The sequence below is a fragment of the Lygodium microphyllum genome, chromosome 22 (assembly GCF_053477565.2).
Source record: "Lygodium microphyllum isolate KBCC chromosome 22, Lygodium_microphyllum_v1.1.10, whole genome shotgun sequence".
Lineage (NCBI taxonomy): Eukaryota > Viridiplantae > Streptophyta > Polypodiopsida > Schizaeales > Lygodiaceae > Lygodium > Lygodium microphyllum.
This window is the reverse complement of record NC_141156.1, coordinates 160,653-176,214: the sequence shown is the minus strand read 5'-3', so window position 1 is coordinate 176,214 and position 15,562 is coordinate 160,653. Positions and strand designations below refer to the sequence as shown.

General features: G+C 41.6%; 1 pseudogene; it reads right to left on the bottom strand.

Moving 5' to 3' along the window:
* Positions 1 to 7,149: 7,149 nt before the first annotated feature.
* On the bottom strand, positions 7,150 to 9,171 carry LOC148016810 (uncharacterized; annotated as a pseudogene).
* Positions 9,172 to 15,562: the final 6,391 nt, after the last annotated feature.

Below are 15,562 nucleotides of genomic sequence, written 5' to 3'. Positions count from 1 at the left end.
CGTCCTTGTCCATTCCCAAAATATCTCCTCGGCTGGGGGCAGAACTACATACCATGTCCCTCCTCTTTGCAATTCCAACAAGTGTGCTGTTGCCTTCTTGATGGTGGTCTTCGCTGAGACTGTGCGTCTAGTGCCCTTTCTTTATTTTGGGGTGGGGGTTGTGCCCTCGGGCCTTGCACTAGATTGATGGAAAGGTTATCCAATTGGGTGGTCACCTTCTGGAGTAACTTCATGTGTGGATCTTCTGGAGTGTTGGCTACTACAGGGGGTGGCGGCAGTGGTTGTTTGTCAATGAGAGGTTGGTGCTCTCTTTTTGCCAAATTTGCCTAGAATTGCAGCTTGCGGTCCTTGGCTTTGGCTAGTTGTTTTGCCTCGTCAAAGGTTTCCAAAAACTTTCCTCTCACCTTTTCCTGCAAAATCAGGGATAGACCTGTCAAAAACCTTTCTTTTTGAAGAAAATTAGGCACTTTCTCTCCCTACGCCAGATTTGCTTCCCACTTTGCCTAAAGTTCTAAGAACTGGGCTTATGCTGAGTAAGACCCTATGGTGCTCTGCTACGGGTAAGTAAGCTTCTGCCAAAGTTTCTCAGGACTCTTGTCAGTGGCATCTTTCTCTTAAAAGGTTTCTTTTAGCGTATCCCAACTATTCTTTTTTGCCATAGGTAGACCCTGAAACCAAACCTTGGCCTTGTCTCTTAGCACTAAAGGAAAAGCTCCAAGCTTAACCTCATTCTCATCCCACCCTGAGGCAAGGAGGGCCATTTCTAGGTCATCCAAAAAGTAGCTGGCGTTCTCATACTTCTTCCCATAGAAATTTGGAAAAGCCATAGCCATGTACTAAAACCACTCCTCTCTTGAAACCCCTCATATTAACACAAAAACAAACACGTCTAGAGAGTGCTGATAGTAGACTATCGGCAATATGAAGAGCGCTATGGAAACATTGATGGCTACTAACCTTGACTCCCCAAAGAGCCTTCTCAGCGTAGCTTGGAAGCGCAATTTTGTGTAGACAAAGATGTGGATTGTCTGATGTGCAGAAGGGTTGAATGGTCTTGAAACAACGCCAACACTCATAGCAAGACATATACAGAAACATAAAATGAATTCTCATACATCAACAGAGGGAAAATCACTGAGTGAGGTGCGTCCATTTCTTCTCTCAAAGCTGCAAGGTCAAATAAGAAAACGATGCGCTGCATGATATGAATTTTGCTGTTGACAATAATATGAACATTACTTTGCTGAGTCAAATGAAAGGGGTTAAAAATAGGGCCTTCTAGGGGGGCCTTGATTATTCATAATAGTAAGGTAGTGATCAAGTACAACACTGATTTAGGGACCCCCAACAGGAAAGAACAAGTAGCCAAGCACCATAATAATTCCATCTTCATCATTGGAGTTGCGCAGGGTGTCGTGCAAAATATCCACCTCCACATCTGATTCAGAGGAGTAACCCTTGACAGATGCACTCAGCCCCAAGTGTAGCCTAGGGAGGTTGGTGTAGGTGGAGATGAGATTGGTCTCATACTCCAAGATATCGTAGATCAGCTGGGCATAAGGTTCCCTTGCCTTCCAAGCCTCGATGGCGGGTCACATAAAGTTGTCAAAGATGATTTTCACGGCCCTTTCTCTCTTTTTCTGGCACTCAACCCAAGGCCCCCTATTGATGTAAGGCAATACAAATTTTATAGTGCCCTAGTAAGCTAGAGCAATGCGTGCCTGCACCCTCCTAGTAGTGAGAAATTAATTGATGTGGAAATTATGGATTCTGACCTCATTCACTAAGCGTAGATGCATGGTTAATGCAATGAGATTTAGCTCATTTGTCTTGCAGAGTTGCAAGACGTGCACATGAAATGTGGTGCCAACCACATACACAGCCTTGGTTTCAGAGACTTTTTCAATAATAGTGCAAGGGGGGCCCTTAGGTGACACACCACACAAGAATTGGGCTACAGAGTGCAAACCCAAGAGACACCAATTTACACGTTTGACCCTACACTTAGGCTTTACATTCACGTGAGGGGGGTTTGAAAGGTGGGGATGTCCTGGGTTGTAATGCTTAAGCCCACTGCTCATGGTACTCCCTGCTACTAATACGACAACCTTGAGATGAGCTGCCAGTGGATGGAGGTGCCTGACAAAACCCACTTTTAAGACACTCACATGCAAGGAGAGGTTAAAATCAAAACAAAAATAAAAAAGGGTGATAAATTCAAATAAACTATTAAGAAACAAGGTGCTTATGAATGGAATGGGTATTTGTAGTGCAAAGAAATAGTGTGGGTTTTCTACGTGCGGCATATGCAAGAAAAATTGGAGGCTGTTTGCAAACCATTCCTCAGTGGGGGCACCAAGAAATGAGCTTTGATACGGGCACACAATCGAGCTGCCTTAGGCTCGTGCACGCTTGCCTACTGGGTCACTCAAGGCGGGAAAATGGGGGGGCCACCACCTTGTTTTGTATGAAACAAGGAAAACCAAAAAACAAGCCTACAATGCGACTGTGTCAAAAACTAACAATGCAACTAGATCTCGGCACTAGGATGGCGGTGTGAACTAAGTTTGACAATCACAAAACACACTAAACAAGATTTAAGGTTGCATCAGCAAGAGAAAAAAACTTCTTCACAAGGTTACCAATCAGAACCACTTAACCTTTCCTGCACACATATGCACGCCCTGCCCTACAAATTGGATTAGAATTTAGGTGATGGGAACCAAGGGGCAATCAATTACACCCAGTTCACACGCAATTAAGATAAAGAATCCTGCAACAATAAAGATCACTCCATGGCTGCAACCACAAATAGCAAAACTCAAGAGCTCCAATCACTTAGAGAAGTACATCTAGATTACCATAATTGAACGTGAGACAGCAGGGGAAATGGCAATGTTTTGGGTATGCAACAAGGAAGAGCAGTTAGCCCCCTTCTTTGCAAATCCACCAACACTAAGAGAAGCTACACCCAAAGGGGACTAGCATGTGCATCGGCGCAAAAAGGAGTAGAAAAGGTGCAATGCCTAGGCACGGGACCAATACTTAGCTAGTGGCAATGCTAATCTCCCATTTGGCCTGTTTACAAGGGGGGAAAGGACTCCTTTTATAGGGCTAGGCTTCATTACATTAGCCAAATTCTACTTAGGGTGGCTAACCCTGGCTTAGGTATCAAAGCATATGTGGGGAATGAGTAGAATTGAGCTCTAATTAGCCCAGTTTTAATCTTGATTACAAGAGGGCTTTTGATCTTTGCCACCCATTGCTCCATCCAACGCTCATCATTGACTACAATTGAAGCCACCAATAGGGAGAGGATAGGAGGGGAAGTTGATTTATTGAATAAAAATGATACACTTATTAAAAATAGAGAAAAATGGGGGGGAAATGAAAATGAGAGCTCTCTGTATAGAGAGCAAGGAGGAGAAGCTTGATTCAATTTTTGATTTTTGGTGCATGAATTGTGTGTGTGTGTGTGTGTAATGGGAAACGGGAAGGCGCTCAAAGAGGATGCCAAAAAGCAAATCATTCCTCTTTGATTTATTTGAGTGGTCATATTGGATGGTTAGTGGGGGGGGGGGGGGTAGGAATAATTTAAGGGGGATAGTGCAAGGATAAGTAGGAAAAATAAAGGGAATCATAGGAAGAATTGAAAGGAGAGCTAACCGTGCACAAGGATGCAGACATGGTGTGTAAGTAAGTGGGATCCACATGTAAGCTTTTTCTCCCTTCTTACCCAAGGTTTAAATTCCAGATGGTCACTTGTTCCTTGCTGGACCAATGAGCTTTTGACTTGCACATGGAGTTGGTCTTGGCCTCTTATTAGCCACCCTTAGATGACTTAAATGTGGGAAGTCATGTGGCCTTCTTTTTGACCAAAAGGTGTGCCACCTTGTGGCTTAGTAAGAGAGAGAGAGAGAGAGCTTATTTTGTCAAAAAGAGAGAGAGAGAAGGAGACTCGCATAACGCCTAACTGGGGGGGGCCCTCTTGCCTTGTAGACTTCTCCATCATGTGGGCCTTTGGCCTAGTTATGCCATGTGCCAAGGCCGTTTGGCCTTAGTGCCTTAAATGGCCATCTTAGGTAGGTTTTTTATGGGCTAAGCCCTGACATGTATGTGTGCTTCCCATGGGTCTTGATGATGCCCACCAATAAGAATAATCCATGGCATGCCCAAGGGTCATGCCCATTTGTTAAGTGCATGCACCTTTTCCAAGAGACCTTTCACATGCTGGCACCCTTCAGTTTTTCTCTACTCCTCTAGTCCCCCCCAAGATAGGCTAATTATTTGGCTCAATTTTAAAGGCTTAATTAAAGCTTAATGATAAAGATATATGTACAATAATTGAAGCTAGTCTTAATTAGAGGCTGATTAGGTCAATCTAAAAAACTTGCATCAATACCATAGCCAAGAAGAAATAATAAAAGGCAAAGATCTAATTGAAGAAGTTGTGGTGGGTGAGGAAGTGCCATTGCTATGTTTGGCAGAAGAGAAACCAATCTTTAGGCTGCAGAAAATGAGAAGGCTAAAGTTTATGTTGTTATTAAACATCAAGGAAACAACCATCATTTTTTCATCATTCAAGAAGGAGTATCCTCTAGGGGTAACTACTTTGATTTGCTTTGTGATCATGATAGCCCACATTCCTTTCCTTCCCCAAAGTGTATCTACAACCTAGCCTTAGAAGAGAAACCATCTAGAAAGCCTACTACTATAGTAGCAAGAAACAAAGAGGTATCTACATGCTTTGTAGTGGGAAACTTATATTTTTAGTGAGCTAATAACCCTATCAAATGCAATTTTCATGTTATGCCACTATAAGTATATTTTGGCATACAAGGTATGTATTGGTTGAACTCCCATTACTGCCATAGTGGATCCATCCCTTTCAGATTTTTGGGTCACCAAGTACAATTGGATGGAGCAACAATAGATCCTAAACTCTCCCTACTCAAGGCTGATAGGATTATGCATTGCCTTTGGAGAAAATATTCTATTTATTTAGCCAAGTGCAAGAAAGTTAGGGATCAGTAGATAGATTGGCAAATTGCATGGTTACAACAAAACTCAAATATCTTTCCCAAAGAGATGGTGCAAATGCTCCCACAAAGGAAGGTAGATCATGAAATAGATCTTGTGCTTGGATCCCCACCACTAGCCAAGAGTCCGTATAAGATGTCAATGTCCAAAGCCACAAAAATTTGGCAATGGCCCTATTAACTTCTTGATTAAGACTCATCAAGTCTAGTGTATCACCATGGAAAGCACCTAGTATTTCTCAAAAAAAGAAAGATGGAATTCTACAACTCTACATTGACTATCAAGGACTCAATGATTCTATTTTCAAAAACAAGCATTTAATTCCTAGGATAGAGAAATGGCTAGACTGCTTGCATGGGTCTACTATACTTTCCAAAGTTGAATTGAAGTCAAAGTACTATCAAATCCACATCAAGAAACGAGATCTTATCATAACCACTTTCACTTTAAGATACAATCATTAAAATTTTATTGTTGATGTTCTTTGGGCTATTTGATGCTTGTAACTTTCAATAAATTGATGCAAAACATTTTCAGGCACCATCTTGACAGGCATGTCATAGTGACATTCTAATGTATACAAAAAGTGAGGCAAACCATGAAACCAAACCCATGTCAAAAAAATGCTCAATATTTCAAAAGAGCTTAAGCTTTTTCCCAAAAGAGCAAGTGCTTTTAGGGTTCAACGTGTCACAAAAAGGTGGCCCATTGACCAAAATGAAGTCCAAGGTAAAGCTGGCTCGCCTCAGCATCAAAATGTCAAGGAGTTTTAAGGCTTATTAGGCATCACTAAGTATGCATCCATGTTAGTGGGATGCCGCAATTAGAGGCCATAGCATAACTAACAAGCACTAACAAAGAACATATCAGTACTAGGGAAGCTACTTGATTGAGGCACAAAGACACGATAGGCTTGTTAGACTAATGCAAAACTCCACCTATTTATTGGAAGATTTGTATGGACCACAAAGAACCTACAGAAGCTTGCAAGTTCTCCTTCACTATGCCTAATGAAACCTAGATATAAGAAGCACTCAAAATTGTAGGCAACCCACTCCAATTTGCAAGATACTTGAGCTGAGGACTCTGTAGACCTAGGAGAAGCTTTTTGACCACCTGCACTCAAATTTTGAGCAAGTATGAAATTGTGGTTTCATTCATGCAGAGAGGAAAGTGTGGTTTCATTGTCACAGAGCTTCACCACAGGGTCTCTAGGGTCTGCTAATCAACCTTCTCCAAAGGAGTTGGCTCAAGATATGCACCAAACTCAAGATACGACCTCTTCTAGACAAAACTTTGAAATGACATTTTCATTCATTCCACACAGCATAACAACAAATAAAAGATGAAAGTAAGCAACATAAACATTAGAGAGCATAGACCTTGCATTATCTTGATCAAAGATTACAAATAATGAGTGTAGGAAGCTTGGGAAGGATCACCAAAGAAGCTCTTCTCCTACTTTAGCTCTTCTTCTCCTTGTATCCAAAAAAATTGCTAGTTTAGTTTTTTTTTGGCTTTTATACTAATATCCAAAAAAAATGGGGTGGTTCCCACTAGTTTCCTAGCTCAAAAAGCCCTAAACTTTACACATGAAAGCTCTTTTTACAATACATGATCCTTTTTGATTCATATTGTCCTAGGCTTGTCAAGATTTACAAGCCCATAGGCTAGAAATTTTCAATGGCCTCCTTTGTTCCCCACTTCCTTTCACCTTTTATTTCTCCTTGCCCACTTGGCTTGTCTTCAACTGCTTCTTCCTCTGCTTGCTTTGTCTTCTTTTGCATCATTCTCCGTTTGTCAACATCAACAGCCTCGTCCGTTTTTGTCATTGTCTGTCGCTTTGCCACAACATCTGTTGCTTTCTGCAACATTCCCCCCTTTTCATTGTAGTGCCCATCCCTAGGCACTAAAGTGATGGCCCAAGGGAGACAACAATGCAGGGAGAAAGGGTATATACAAAGCAAAATGGGTTTAGACAAGATATTATTTAATTATTTAACAGCAGTGGGGTTGCTGAGCATGGGCTCTATCTTGATTTTTTTATTCTACTATGCGAGCAATGCCGGCTTGCCAATCTTCATACCATTGACCTTGTTTGTATCTGAACTAATAGAGGTCAATTGGGTTGGCATCTTTAATGGCTTTATATGCTACATATTGGGTTTCATAGTCAATAATTAGAGGTTTAAAGCTGAGGCTTAGGCTCAGCTGGTCAAAAAACCCTGTATAGAAAGCTTCTTCAAAGGTGAGGAGAAGGTGTGATGGAAAAAAATGAAACCTACTAAACATTCCCATCAAAACTTCATGGGGGGGCGCATGCAAGAGTTTCTAGCATAATCCTTCGCTGCCTTCAAAAAACTTGGTTTAGGGGGGCCTTTGTTGCCTTTTGAGTTCTTGAAGGTGGTGATGACTGCAATGATCATTTTGCAAATCTCAATCAGCATTTGACAATTCAAATTGGGGATAGCATGGAGCTTATCCACTGTATCTTCAAATTCTCAAAGCATATAGCTTTTTGATGGGAGATTATTGAGTGGAGGATGGTTGAGGATAGGATAGTTGAGGTACACGGGGCAATGGCGGACTACATTAGCAAATGACCTCCATGACCAGCGGCGCACACAAGGACAAAAGACTGGATTTATGTGCATCTCCCTTGGTGCCGTGGCATAACTATTAATATCCATGGGTATTTACCAAACCATCTCATGCTCCATGGCAGTTGATTGGCCATGACAACAGGTACACACTAATTGTTGACATCAACCTTATAGTAGCCACCAAGCTAATCTTCAGGGCAATACAGCTTCACACGGGCAATGGCTGCTTGGCTTTGCTGCTTCAAAAGAGGAAGTGGAAGCAGAGGAATATGATATTTGGCGTACACATAACCATATCCATAGAAGTGAATATTGGTGTTTTTGATGATGCGCTACTCCCATTCCATGTTGATTTCTGCAATTTTGTTTGTTTTAGCATCTATATCTTTTTGTGGATCATCTTCAAGCTAATGTAGTACAGAAATTGATGTTGTTTCCAAGGACTCCAAGCGGGTTTTAGTTGGATCTTTAGGAGTACTGTTGGCTCAATCCTCTATGTTTTGCTGGAGGCTTGAAAAGTCAGGAAGGGCATCCATTGGGAGGGGTTTCAATCCACCTTCTTTAAGAGCCGCCACCTCCACCTTCAATATCTTTATTTCCTCCTTGTATTTCTCCTCTTGGTCTAAGAAGACCGTATTGAGCATGGTGCACTCCACTTCTGCTACCTTCAGCTGTTGGCCACCTTCTTATTGGTTGATGGTGTAGCAGCAAGTGGATCACATAAGAATTGTGAGAGTAGAGCATTAAAATGTGTTGTCGCCTAGTTGGTAGCTTCTTATGTGATTTTGTACTTTACTTTATAGAGCTCCATTGTTTTAAGCTCTACTTCAGCTTTGATTGCTTAATCTTGCATCTCAAGCAAGCTGGTGCTAAAATCTTTGCTTTGTATACATTCAGCTTCATACCTACTTTGCTCGAACGCAATCTCTAGAGAAAGCTCTTGATTCTTTTGAGTGAGAGCACTGCTTATTTTTGCTCAAGTGAGCGCCAATTGTTGATAGGTCTTTAGCATGGTTTTATTCGTTTGATGGTGCTGCTACACATTCTTTAGGTGTTTGACAATGATAGCTAGTAACTCTTGTAGACTGATCTCTCTTGCTTGTTGGAGAGGTTGGGAGCTTGTGCAAGCTTCATCCAATGTTTGGGCAGGAGGTATTTGCCTTGGCGCTTCTGTAGTCATGATAGATTTGCCTTTAAGCTCAGCTGCCTCTAGTGCTAGTGTCTTGACCACCTTTTTGGTTTCTTGATTAACCTATGAAAATTTGGTTATATCATTAGTAGAAAGCAATGAAATTGATGTAGTTGTTACCACAGGCAATTCTATGTCAAGGTTGATGACTTGGCCTAGAGGCACATTCTCCGTTGTTGGCATGCGCTTTGAGTCCTTGGTAGCCTCTTGGGCTGGTTCCTCTTGGGGTGATGTGGACTTCTCTATTGCTTCTTTAGCAAGCTCTGTAGGAGGCTCTTGCATAGAAGGCTCATTTGCCATTGGTGGGGTGGAGGGTGGTTGCTCCAAGGCTTCTACCATGATTACATCCACCAAGGTTTCTTCAAGTTTTGTTGTGGGTTTCTTCTCCATTGGTTTCATCTCTTCTTGGGAAGAAGGCTCATTCATTGTGGTGGCAATAGATGTTGGCATAGTTTTGGTTTGTTTTCCATTGTTTGGCTGGTCAAAATATAAGTTTTTGGGCTTGCTTTGTGCTTCACTAGTCCACTCACCTTGAGGCATAGGTCTTTGTTGACCAGATGTAGATTTACTTTCTGCCATGTTAAGGAAGGTGGTGTGGTCAAACCAAGAGTTGTCTTTGGAGGGCAAGTGAGGCGGTGTGAGCAGTAAGGAAGCCATCTAAGGAAGGGATCCTGACAAGCCTCTGTTTCAAAAGAGAAAAATGCTTTTTGAGTCCCTGGCTCTTGTTGTGTTGGCAAAAGATCTTCCGTTGGAGGTTGTTGTTGGTGCTTCACCTCTCATTGTTCCTATGGGATAGGGATGGAAGATGTTGGGGGATGCCAAAATATTGGGTTGGGCTCCTTGGGCTGTGTGGGTAGTGGTGGGGTTGTTGTGGTTGAGGGTATAGAAGGCGGGTGGCAAAGGATTGGGTTTGGTGCCCACTCCATGGTGCGTTGTGTGTGTTTAGGGTTAGAGAGACTGATGGTTTTGGGTTCTCCACCTTTTTGGGTGGTTGTTGGTTTGATTACATTGGCAGCTTCTTTTGCATGGGCCATTTTGCTCTTTTGGCACTTTGATGCCCTTGTCTCCATGGGCATTGACATTTTTGCTGGTTTAGTGGCCCTCCTCTTGCAAGTACCCTTGCGTACTTTTTCTAGCAATCCCTTGATGTGTGTAAGGAACACCGTGTGCATTATCTTTTGAGTCTATAAGAGATCATGTACGTCCTCCATGCGTTCCTCTTTAGCATGTTTTGTTGGCATGTGGATAGGAGGACAAGAGGTCTTACAACGTCTTTTCTTTAAGGGTAAATCACTCTGGCTTTGAAGCTTTTCAAGCTCCCCTTGTTTCTCTTGAAGCCACTTCCTAACTGCTTCAAAATCCCTCATTATTGGCTTGATGTGTGCAAGGATGGTTGTGGTTTCTTCCCAATCACTAGAAAGATCAAATTTTTCCATCTTCTATGAGTCTTCACTTTCCTTTTGTGCCATTGCAACTTTGGTCTTGCCCCGTGCAATGGTGATTCTTCTAAGCGGGCATGGTAGCTCAAGTTCTTGAGAGATGGACACTGTCAATTTTTCTATAGCATCCAAGGCTTGACATGCTATACGGGTAAGCATATGACTAGCATATAGAGAAGGCTCATTCTTTACATTGGAAGATTTTTAATGACTAATCAGATTTTCTAGCACATGCCTTGCAAAGTTAGGTTTGGATTGGGCCACTCCCAAAGCCGCCAGGCTCATGGCATGGGCTACTCTGAGGTGAGGCTTAGTAAACTTGGGAGGCTTTCACATGCTTAAGTGTTGTGCAAAAAGTTGAAGTAGTGGCTTAGCTTCCTCAACTGCCATATCATTGAAGGTCTTATCCTTGCCTGGTAGATGAAGGAACACCTTGTTGCGATCTTCTTGGGTGAGGTGTTGTGACAGATTGTCCTCACCTTCTTTCAAAGCCAATGCCTTTCTCATTGAATCTTCAAAAATCTTTGCCTGGCATTTGCTATTGTCTAGATCTGTTAGCTCCAACAGCCCTTCTTTGTCTATTTTTATCATGAGCTCATAGCTCCTCTAGATGTCTACATCGCAAGGAGGAAGAGAAAAGTACCCATCAAGGCCTAACTCCTTGAAGACCTTCATGTTGTTGGCTTCTTTCCCTAGCTCTTGAAAGGTTTCTGATAACTAGACTATCTGCAATCTTCTATTCTCTTCGTCCTTGAACTTGCCCTTGAAGAGGCAGACGTTCTTTTCTTGAAGGGTCTCCTTGAGGACAAAGCAAGAGCGTGTAGCTTTGACTTTGAGTGGTACGTATGGTGGTAGGTCTTCCTCTTGTTGCTTGCACTGATGGGTAGTTGATCTGACTGGTGCCTTTTGCTTTGATACGTCACCTAAAACAAAGGATCCCAAGCCCTTCGAGTGAGCCACAACCTTCCGTAAATCCCAAAGATGAGATTGAGGAGATTTGCCACTGACTTGGCCTTCTTTCTTGAAAATGTCCACATTTGTGAGATGAAACCTAGGTTTCATCTTGAAAGGTGATTTTTGGATCAAATGCAGTGCAATCCTTATGTTTCAAGCATGGACAAGTGAGTTGCAAGTTATATAGATGAGGGTTGTGAGGTGAAACTTGCAAAATATTGACCTAGGATGAGATCATGGTTTTATTACCCCTCCTTTGGAAAGTGAGCTTGATGCTGAATTTGAGAGTAAATTTCATGCTTTTTCCATTGATATGATTTATATCCCAATTGGAGTTTCCATTCTCAAGATATAAGCATTTTTGTGTTTCTAGGCTTGAAACCTAGGTTTTATTCAATGGAAACCTTTTTTGTATGGATTTTTATGATATATATTGAGCTTTTGCCTTTTCTTCACAATCCCACATAGGAGTAATCTCTAGGTAGTACTTGATATCCTCACAATTCAAGTCAAGAACAATGAGATTGTGATTTCAAACTTGGAGTCACGATTTGAAAGTTGACCAAATGTTGCTAAGAAAGTGATGAATTGATGACTAGCATAGGCAATGGCATGCAACAAATGTGAAATAATGTAACTAAGGCTTCAAACATGATGAGATCCCCATTTTGCAAAATGTAATTTCATTTGATAATTGCAATTCCATCCATGATTTTTTGAATTTGAGACCTTGAGCATGTTTGCAACCTCTATAGGATGCCATTTAATGAAATTGATGAGCATTGGCTGATCATAAGATGGTCAAATAGGATGAAAACATGTTTTCACAAATTGGGGTTTCATTTAGAAAAAGTGCCATTTGTAGGATGTGGAGGGTGTGTAATATGCATACAAGTCCAACAATGCTTCCCCAATGCAAAATGAAGTGAGCAACATGGAAAACTTAGCATGAGTTAAAAAAGCGGTTCCATTGCTAAAACTATGGTTTCATTCCAATTTGTGGCTTTTTGGCTGATCCACAAGGTTTGCTTCATGATACAAGCATGCAAGACATCTCAAGATTGTGTTGAGCTCCTAAAAAAGTCCTGAGATCTATTCTGAGGATGGGATCACATTTCAAAGACAAAATTACGGTCTCATAGATGAGATCGTAGTTTCATCATGACAGTGATCCAAATGAGAAGATATTGCAGATCTAGTATGCTGGTTGTAGTAGGGTCTCAATCCATCACATTGCATGCAAAGATCATGCTCTAAATAGTTCAAAAATGATGAGATCTAGTTTTTGTGCAAAGATGCAAAGTCAGACTTCATGCTCACATGTGAGCTCCAAAAAGTTTTGTTTTTATAGATTTGGAGTCCATGCATGTTGTACAAGATTTTGTGAAAAGCTCACTTGCTCTGGATGACCTCCATGATATCTCAATTTCATCATAAACCAAGCCAAAATGTGACCACATTCAAGATATGAGTTTGTCTTGCCTAGATGAGGTCTTTGTGAAGTTTTGGTCAGCTTAGGGACAGTGTGTATGCACCAACAAACAATTTTGCCTTCTAGCATTGAAACCTAGGTTTCATTGCTCTACACATACACCAAGCAACATGTGCATCATGCATACCTCTTTCAGGGTTTGTAGAAAGTTTTGTGACTCACCTCTCATGGACGCCATGGCTGTGGTGGCCCCAATGATTGCATGTGTACATGTGGGTCTCTCGATATCTTTTGCCGTTCTCTCACTACAATTCAGATCTCTCACACTCACCTCTCATGTGCAATGGAGCTCTGGTGGAGAGCTCATGGACTAAGAGTGCTTGGCTCTTGCACAATAGCTCATAGATCACTTGTCTCATGAGCTCTCTCTCTCTCTCTCTCTCAACTGCAAAGTGAATAATGAATAGAAGAAAGTGACTTTTAAGTGATGCTACTTTAACTTTGGCTAATTTCCTAGCTAATTAGGTTGTGACTAACATCCCATGTGTATCCCATCTCCAAATAGATTTTTTCCCCGTCATTTTGACTAGCTACAAGGCTATATGCGGCTTGATTGTAGATTTCAGCAATTCTCAGGTTTTGTCAGGGTAGGCCAATTTTGAAAGTTGCCTATTTTGCTCCATTCTTGGCTCTAGAATCCCCTTGTCTTTGACATTTGTAGTCAGGAAAAAATTTTGACTTCCTATTTGTGACATTTTTAAGGTCCTGTTTTGGACCTTTTAAAGCCGTTTTTGAATCTTTTTTGCTTGAAACTCATTGCTTTTCATCCAATTTGACCCCTGTGACTTAGGAGTCCCTTGTTGTCTATGGTTGGCTGAAAGTTTGCGGTCTTGAACTCATCCACTGCCACCAGCTTCTTTCCCTTTCTTGTTGGTTGTCCTCCAAGAAACGTTTTGAGTTGTCAAAATTGTGAACGTGCATGGGTGAAGAAGTTTGTGCCTGTGCAAAGTCTTGATTGACCCTATCATACGTTAAAGAAGATGCATGGGTAAGAGATGTTGTGAAATTAAAAATGGTCATGGAGCAAAGTCCATGGGCATGTATTGCTAAGGTTGGTGCACTTGTCCTTGCTTGAGTTAGAGATGCTTACCTGAGCATTGGTTGACAGCTACTCTTTCCATGTTGTTTGGCTTGAAGTGAGCAAGCTTGGATAGCAATGCTTAGCTTTGGTAAGCCAACCGCCGCCAGTGCAGCGGGCATGGGTTGAGACTTTGGTCTCCAAACAAGCTTGGTGCTTGTTTCAACCTTCTTTTTGGGTGTCATAGATGTGATGGTTGTGGGGTGTTCAAACATAGATGCTTGGGGTTTCCAAACTTGATGGGGTTTATGGGGTTTTGTAGGATAGGCCATTGATGCCCTCCCCTTCCTAGCCAAGGTTTCATGTGTAGAGAAGTTCTTTGGTGGTGATACCTTTTGTTGGGCTTGGTAGGGTTGCTGGAAGCTATAATTAGAGTGGTTGTTGGACATTGTGGATGAGGTTTTGAGTATCCAAATGTAACAGTGTAGCTTTTAAGCATGTAGAAGCTTTTTTGGTACCCACACCTATTGTGTGCAAGGTTTGCTAGATTTTTTGGCTGGGTAATGTTTGACAAAAGTAAAAAAACTATGTGATGGCAAAATGGCAGATGTTGTTTGATGTTTGGAAGCCCACTTTTGAACCAGTTAAGGGGGAGAATAACCTAGTATGGGTGTTGGTGTTGGAGGTGAGGGTAGAGATTTGGGATTGCGTGGTATAAGTGGTTGAGTTGGTGCAATTGGTAGTGGTTTGTTATTAGGCAATGGAGTTGTGTTGTGGGAGAAAAAAGGGATTAACAATTTCTCCTTTTTGACCACCAACTTGACAGCATTCTTGTTCCATTTGATGGTACATTGATAAGCTCTTTGCCAAGATTGTCCTAAAACCATTAATACACTTGTCTAGTTTTCTGCAAAAACTTCAAACTCATGTACACAATTAACCCCACAAACATAAGTAGGTAAGCAACAGCAACCTAGCATGGTAGATTGTTGTCTTGCAAACCCACTTAAGATGGTTGAAGGTTTAGAAAGAGGTGGTGATACCACTTGTCTCCACAATTTATAGGAAATGGGGTTTGTGTCAGCCCTTGTGTCATTTAGAGCATTAGATGGTGTGCTAGAAAGACCACATTTGACTTGCATTTGTGGGGTGAGCTGTGTGGTGGATTGGGTAGTCATGTGCTTGAATTGTGTTGTGTGCTGATGGGATTGTTTGCATTTATGTTCCTGTTCTTTGGCTTCAATTTGTGCCTATTCTTGGCTTTGTGCCTCTTGTTTTTGTTGTTCCTTGGCTTGATGTAGTGTCTCAATCATGTCATAAGTTAGTGGTTCATGATATTTCTTAACAAAACATCCACTAATCTAGCTAGGCATTTGCTTGCCATCAAGTGTTTCTAAACAAAGGGCTCCACTAGTGGATATATCATAAATGACGTATGGTCCCATGCCCCTACATTTCAATTTAGATGTGTGTTGTTTTAGTGTGTATGCAAGGACAAGGTCTCCAATTTTGAGGTCCTTAGTTTTGATGTGAGCATCATGGAAGATTTTTTGGCATTGCTTGATGGCATACATGCCTGTTAAAGCCCGTATTCTTGCTTCATCAAGCCACTCTAGTTCAAGAATGCATTCAAAGAATTCATGGCCCATCTAATTGAGTTGTTGAGCAGTTCTTAAGGTTGGAATTAGGAACTCCAAGGGATTTATTGCATCAAGGCCATAAACTATATTAAATGGAGTCATTTCTAGTGCCATTTTAAAAGCAAATTGGTAGGCCCAAAGTGCTAAATGCAACTTTAATTCCCAATTATTCCTGGAGCTTTCTACA